Source organism: Camellia sinensis, chromosome 5 (genome assembly GCF_055761805.1).
Source record: "Camellia sinensis isolate YWXY chromosome 5, ASM5576180v1, whole genome shotgun sequence".
Lineage (NCBI taxonomy): Eukaryota > Viridiplantae > Streptophyta > Magnoliopsida > Ericales > Theaceae > Camellia > Camellia sinensis.
This window is the reverse complement of record NC_138965.1, coordinates 188,235,677-188,244,045: the sequence shown is the minus strand read 5'-3', so window position 1 is coordinate 188,244,045 and position 8,369 is coordinate 188,235,677. Positions and strand designations below refer to the sequence as shown.

At 32.0% G+C, this 8,369-nt stretch overlaps 1 long non-coding RNA gene across 1 annotated transcript; it reads left to right on the top strand.

Moving 5' to 3' along the window:
* Positions 1-367: 367 nt before the first annotated feature.
* On the top strand, positions 368-2,747 carry LOC145791066 (uncharacterized). The gene is made up of 2 exons (XR_014330715.1): positions 368-796; positions 905-2,747. It is a non-coding gene; the product is annotated as an uncharacterized LOC145791066 (long non-coding RNA).
* Positions 2,748-8,369: the final 5,622 nt, after the last annotated feature.

Sequence of the window (8,369 nt, the reverse complement as noted above, 5' to 3'; positions counted from 1 at the left end):
AAAGTTACAAAGTTGGTATATAAATAATAAAGTGCGGGCGGTTTTTTGCGGGTTGCGGGTTTAATCCGCGATCCGCTCGTAACTCACAAATTTGTCATATTTTAAACTGTATTCGCCCGTATTATATTTGTGAAATCGCCCATTTATATACGAATTGGACGATTTGAGCGATTCAGATAAACCGTTACCCATCCCTAAATATAATTTAAAATTTAAAAAACATACTTACAAACAAATAATGTGTATTGAAGATTGTGTCATGTGTACTTTTTTATGCTTAAGACAAAATATGAAGTGTAATTATAAAAAAGAGAGTGCGAATAGCAAATCCCTGCTTTTATATGGCTTATAAATGACCACCTTCGTCAAGACTCCGTGTGCCAGAGGGTGCCAATTGAATTGTGTGAAAGAGAAAAGGGAGGTTAGGCTTCACAAAGCTGTAGGATGGAGAGGTTTTGAGAAGAAAATACATAATTTTCTTCCCAATCCCTCCCATTCCTATGACTTTATGTGCTTTCTCCATTTTCCCTCATACCTCCATCTTTCTGTTCTTCCAAAAAGAATCAGATTTCTGTTTGTTGCCATAATCGAGAGAGAAAAAATTACATGTAGATAGAGAGAGGAATAAGAGGGAAAGGGAGGCAGATCTGCACGAAGTTATTGGCATGGTGATCTTGGGAAAGAAAGAGTTGTGTTTTAGATCTTTTCCAAGACCACCCATGCCGATGATTTCTTGCAGATCCTCCCTTTCCCTAACTTGTCCTATTTAGATCTAATCTTAATTTATGCTTCTCAGGTAACAAATCTGATTTCCTTGGTGTTTGTAATATGATATTTTGTTGTTAATTGATTTGCTTGGATATATAAATATATATATATATATATATATTGATTGTTTGGACAGTTGTTTATGCCTTGTTTGATTGTCAGAAGGTCAGATCTGTTTGAATCTTTGAAGCTGGTGATGATTTTTTTAGAAAGCAAACTGGTTATGGTTTTAGAGCATCTCCAGCAGCAGCCTCAGTATATCCCATCCGGAACTACAGTTTCTAGCCATGTTTTTCATCAGGTTTTTAGATTGGGGTTATGATTCATCTTTCTAAAACTAGCGCTCAAAGTTTTAATTGAGATCTATTGAGGTGAAAAATTAAAAAAATAAAATAAAATAAAATAATAAAAAATAAAGTTAAAATATCACATCTGAGTAGGATTCATCTTTGGTTGGAGTTGAAAAAGGGGTTTATAATAAAAAATGAGAAAAATATATAAAACGTAATTATATTTATTTTATTTTATTTTTATTTTTTCAAGCTCCTTTCTAAATCATAAACGTCCCAGTGAAAATTGCAATACCGTTTGACGGTGGGAAAATCTCCTGAGGAAATCTCTAGTGGCTTCTTGGGTTGATTCTAATTTTGAGATCTTGAATTTTGTTCTTAAATTTTTATCACTTAATTATATTTGGTGTAATTTTTAACTAATTAGAAATAAGAGCTAAAAGCACTTTTCTACTTTCTTTTTAATAATTATTTTTTTAACTATTTAAATTATTTTTATTTTATAAATTATAAATAAAAATTATACGAAATATTTTGATATGAAATTTTTAAATAATCAAAAATAAATATATGTCTATATGTATCTAAGAAGTTTCCTAGACAGAACAAACTCATAGGGGACACCAAACAGTCCATGACTTGTATGCCACATTTGTATGCCACATTTGATTAACAAATATGATAATGATAAGTACAAAATTATTTTTTAAAAAATATATAAAATTATGTGAGTGTTTGGAAAGTGGGTTTTTATGTAGGTTTTTTTAGTTGTAGAATATTATTGAATAAAAAAATTTTGGTATTTGGAAAGATAGTTGATTTTTTTTGTGATTAGATATGATGTTTGTGAGAAAAAAAGTGAAATGATTATAGAGTTAAATGTAATATTTTGTTTAAATATATCTTTTGATTTTGCAAAAAAATTATCTTTCAGTGAAAAAAAAAAAAAAAAAATCTCAAACCCAAGTTTTCAAAAATTGTTGAGAAAAGTAAACAATGTTGCGGATCTCAAGAAAATTAACCAAAAATTGCCCAAAAAAAATAAGGGAATGGCTTCTGTCCAGTCCTTAATCAGATTGGACCGTGCTGTTGGGCTCCTGGAGATTCACCACGGGTTCTGTTTTGATAATCTGAACCGTTCAATATGTAGAACTCGTCGAGTACTATATGCCTATAAAAAATTACGTTGATCGGATATCGATAGCTATGTGATCAAAACAGATTTTTGTCAACCGTTAATTTATTCACCGTTTATTTTTTTTTTATACAAAACTGATTTGATCACATAGCTATCGATATCTGATTAACATGATTTTTTACAGGCATATAGTACTTGACGAGTTCTACACATTGAACGGTTCAGATTATCAAAACGGGACTCGTGATGGCCCTCACGGGCCCAACAGCACGGTCGGACTGGACAGAAACTATACCTAAAAAATAAAGTAAGGTGGACCAGATTTATTTTAGGAGATTTTTTTCTTTAAAATTCTTGATATTAAAATTTTATAAGATAAATTACACATAATATTTTCATAATAGTTAAGCCTGCGTTTGGTTGTGTTTTGTAAATGTGATTTGAGAGTATGAGTTGTGTTTTGAGTTTGTGGGTTGTAGAATTATGATTTGAGTGTAGAAAATTTGTTTGGTTATGGTTTTTAAATAGAGTGTTGAATTGTGTTTTGAAGATGTATTTTGAATTAAGTTTTGAAAGTTTGATGTGACATGTGAAATGTGAAAATTTGTTTGGTGATGTGTTTTGAAAATAGTTTTCAAAACTTAATTCAACCAATAATTTATCATCAAACACACAACTCATATATCGATATTCATATTTTTTATCAACAATAATAACCAAACTATTTTTAAAATATTGAAATTAAAAATTGATTTTTTTTGTCAATTATTTTTTTTTGTAAATTTTTTGAATAATTATTTGTTTGAAATAATTTTTTCATTTTAAAATAAACCTATGTCAATTATTTTCTGTCAATTAATTTTTCTATCAATTCATTTGTAAAATACGTTTTTAATTTTTTTCTAACATTTTGTTAAAGTCAACAACTTTTGAAAATATATATTAATAAAGAAAGAGTAAATACACTAAATTTAATATTTTAAAATACAAATCATAACGTAAATCTTACAAAACATTATCAATTTTTTTTTCCATTTATTACATGCTATGAATTTCGTCCAGATGTGGAAACAAAAATGCAATGCATATTGTACCCGTTGAGCTCATATAATTGTGGGGATTGACATACGAAATGATTATTATGCCCCTCTTGACTTAAATGGAAAGTGATTACATAGAACAAAATATAAAGGGTAAGATAGTAATTTCACTTACTTACTACCTACCCCTTATTGTTTAATACACACTGAGGTAAAGAAAAAAGAGAGGCTGCAGCTGTGTACTTAGTACACAGATGTGATATCATTAAAAAAAGTAGGGCAAATTACATATACCCCATTGAGATTTAGCAAAATTACAGATACTCCCGAAGTTTGAGAAATTACAGATACCTCCTGAAAGTACTATTTGCATAACAAATTAGAGGGCAAATTGTTATGAAAATATAAACCTCAATGGGTAATTTATTATGAAAATATAAACCTCAAGGGGGTATCTGTAATTTTTGAAACCTCAAGGGGGTATCTGTAATTTAACTAAACTTCGAGGGAGGTATATGTAATTTTCCCAAAAAAGTAATAATATTAAAAACAAATAATATTTAACAAATAAAAAGTAAATAAAAAAATACAACATGAACCTTTTGAACCTCACCTTTTTTATTAAACCTGAATCTCATTCCGTTTACCACACCAACTTCACCATCTCAGAAACACATTCTCCAGTTACATCAGAAAACAAAAATTAGAGAAATAGAGCATATCCACCATCTCATTAGGTCCTCCTTCTCCACTTCCATAATTTACAAGTTAGTTTTGATGCCAGTTTATCTTCATATTAACTTCAGATATTAGCTTCAGACATAGGATGTGAAAACTGCGCACATATCATCAAACCCACTTGACTATGACCTTTTGGAACGACCACTGTCAGTTTGGCTGGTTGCAGGGCCCCTCTTGTGACTTTTGTCCTTTGCTGGATCCATATACTCATCCCCGAATAAGTCAACAGGAATGGCCTCAGCAGCATTACTCCCACTAGTGTTACTCCCACCAGCATCAGTGTTCCAAAATTTATTTAACATGTCATCTTCTTCTTCTAAGTCAAGGGGTCCTTGTGTGGATGCACGAGACAGGGCCCTTGTGACACAACAATTTTCAACAATTTCTGTCATTTCTTGAAAATATTCAAACCCTTTTGTCCTAAACTTCTTCACATTTCTGCTAGCCTACAACAATTACAAAACAAGAACTAAACACTGTATATATCATGAAATGTTTAAAATAAAATTAGAAAATAGTACAGATTAATGGAAAACCTTATTCCAAAATTCATCGGATGCAACAATAGCGCCTATAATAGGATCTCATCCCAGGCCAGTTTGTGCCTGCAGTCGCTTAAATGTCTGGTAATCAGCTTTCAATTGCTGATATTTTTGGCGCACCTTGACACCTGTATACCGAAATCCATATATGTTGTGCAACTGATTTGCATAATGATTCCAATGTCTAATTGTCCACGAAGTAGTACGGCCCGTTGTTTGATTGTTTTTAACCTCATCTCTCAACATATTTATTAATTTCGTTTCAATTCTGGACGTCCACATTTTGGTGTTCTCATTGTCATCGGAATTATTTCCATCCATCTATAAAACATACAAATTATATTTAAACTAGTTTGGGATGGATATACAAGCATAACAGAGTATTTTAAAGTAGTCTGCGATAGATATACAAAAATAACAACGCAAAATGGTTTGAAGGAGAACACAGATAAAGGAAAAAGAACAGATGATTTTATTTCGAGTAAAAAAGTACGTAGCAGGTTAATTGAATTTAAATAGCAAAAATATAACCACAAAAAAAAAAACATTCAGATATCAGAAATATAACCACAAATAATAAAAAAAAAGTCAGTTAACATTGTGTTTAAATAGTAGGAAACAAATCAGTAAAAGAAAAATTAAGGAAAAAAAATTAGTAAAAAAGCCCGGTAGGTTCAAACAGTTGATGGGAGGACCGGTAGGTTCAAACCATTAAGGAAGAAATGGAAAATCGGAAGACAAAACCGGAAGAGATGAGAGGGCCGGGTAGTTGACCGGCCGGTCGACCAGCCGGATGACCCGGGGGACGACCGGCCGGGTGTCCCAGGCACTGCCGCTTCAGGTTCTGTTCGATGAAAGGTTCAAACAGTTCATAATTTAAAATAACAACCGATCTGAAATGGAAAATACGCCTCTGCAAATTCTCATAAACCATTTAGGAACTGATTTCAACTTCTCCGAAATCATTTATACATAACAGATGAAAATTGATTTACTGACTATTCTTGAAGAACAAAAAAGTTGAAACAGTTCAGGATGAAAGATGAAGAATGAAATCATTTATCGACTTGTCTGAAATCATTTTCAGATAACAGATGAAGGATGAAGGATTTATTTACCAGATTAGTGGGAGTTGAATAGTTATCGCCGGTGATGGAATGTGTATACTGATTGAATGTGCCACTGTTTGCTCATCGGATTTGACAATAAATTTGATAAATTTGACCTGAAAAAAAAATAAAAATAAATTAAGATGAATTTCTCAAATAATTTCCCTATAACAAAATATGAAAATAAATTTGTGAGTAATTTCACCTCGCAGTCGTCGTTGTTTGGTTACCCGTAATAAGAATCGTCCGCAACGCACAAATCGTAACTCAGTCGATTTGTGAAATATGATACCAGTACAGAGCGGGTTGGGTGGATTCATTATTTATAAAATGAGTTTGACTTCTAAAACCCACCCGTGATGAATCTGAAGGACTGATGTAGATAAGGTTCACGTGAAAAATGCAGAGACGATGAAGAAAGCAGAAACGTTGAAAGGGAGATACAAGCTGCCAAACAGATTTTCAAAATGTAATTTGAATTAACACGCAGAATCAACTTTTGAACGTCGTATCCAAACGTCATGCGCGAGTTCACGTGTTGAAAATTGATTTGAATTAACAACCAAACAGAGCCTAAGATTTCTCAACATTTTTATAGAAAAAATTTGACTCAAAATTTTTTTATCCGACTTAAAGAAATTTCATCATAATTCTCCATATTTTAATTTTTACAAAACAATTTCTCTGTGATAAAATCAGAGAAATTTCAAAATTTCTTTGAGTCGGGGTCGAAATTTCTTTGAGTCAAAACCAAATTTTTTTTAAATTAAGTAAAATTTCTCTAAATCGGGCAAAAAAATTTCGAATCGAATTTTTTCAATGAAAATATTAAGAGATCTTAATTAATAAAAAAAAATATCTTCAATCTCTTCTAATATACAAAATAAAAGATGGAAGTTTTAATAATTTTTTCTTCATTTTATGTGTGGCTCGTAAATTTGAATATATATCACATTTATCTTTTTTGATGGGTTTTTTAGTACTTTTTGTGGACAGAGGAAAAATATCAACAACAAAAAAAAAAAAAATGAAAAATACAAAAAATAATTGTAAATTTATAAAAGTACTATATTTATTTATATAATTTAATACATAAACAATTTGTATTTCATGAGTTTATAATTATTTTTTAATTTTCTATTTTTTTATATTTTTCCTTAAAAAATGACCATTGAAATAATATAGTTACATTTAAATAATGTTGGCTTTTTTGACTTTCGAAAGTTAATTATGTAATTTTAAGCGTGTTAGTAAGGATCAATCAGTCTTCACAGAATTTTAATTGTCAACCAATTATCAAATAAATGTGTTGAAGTTCTTTCAGTCTCAATAAAGAGAACTTTTACTGGTGGCTTGTTTGAGAAGAAATTTATAAGAAATAACGAGTACAGAACAATTCAGAAACTGAATTTCATTAAGTAAATACAAACTTATAATGAAATAACACAGTCTTGAAAAGGTTTACAGTAACGACTATTCGAAGCTACTCCTAGGAAATGAAGTGCAGAACAGGAATTAAAGTGCTAGAAAGGTAAAGAACTGGAAATGTAAAACTTAAAAGAAATATAAAGTAAATAAACTGGTTTTCTGGATCTGAGTTTGGATTTTTCATTCTGGGGCCTTTTCTTCTATTTATACTCTTCAATGGTAACTGTCGAAGTGGGTATCCAACCGTTGAAATGTCCTCCCACGATTACTGATTATGGTCTCTTACAGTTAATCCCACTACGCCATTCTTATAGTTAGGCTTCCCTCCTGAATTTGAATTTGAATTTGTGAGTAACCGTTGGGCCACGTCATTTTGTGCCTTCTAACTGTTCCAATACTGCGTAAATCCATTATTACCGATATGAACCGCCATGTGTCTGTCGCTGGTTGGAGACTTGTATTAACTCCCCAAATTATCTTTTTCACGCGCATGTGTTAAACGGTGATTGGTTTATACAAAATATATAGCCAACATTACCCCCCGTACTACTATACCAAATACTTGGAGATATTAGTGGACTAGTGCACTTTGCCCACATCCTAAGATGTGCTTGGAATTGGCTAAAGTATGACCGTCTTCTTAGAAACAAAGCACTGAACTTCATTAAATCCTTCATTTTGCTTTGAACATTCCCTTCATTGTCTATGAAATACGAAAAGATTGATACATCTCTAATAGCCAATCAAACCTGTTCTTATATTGATCGAGCACACGAGGAGGCATGTGACAATGATGATCGACCTCGAAAGAACCTTCATGCATTTATTGGCCACATTTATCTACCCCCATTTATACAAGTTATGGAAGTGTTTGCGCTATATGAACCTCTGGACCAAACATTTGCACAAATAGATCTTGGAAGCTCTTCATCTGCTCAAAAACTCTCTACATGGAATAAGGCTGCTTCATCATCTTCTGGAAATACTGGCTGGGTTGCTTAGCCTACACCCACTCAACCTCAAACAAGGGAACAAATCCACCATTGATTTCCTGAATTTGATGACCCCACTGTAATTTATCCCCCCATGCGCAGTTCTGTAGTCTATCCATACGATTCCTTCGACCGTCTTCGCAGCCTTGAGGACAACTTGCTTTCGGTATGGTATACTTCTACTTTGCCGTCCAGAATAGTGCGAAGGACTCCGCACCCTATTGAATCCTTGGGAATCAGTCATTCACTCTTAGCTAAAAAAGCAAAATTTTGTTCCTCTAACTAGCTAGAATGTGTGAACAAGCCTTAGTTCCCACCTTC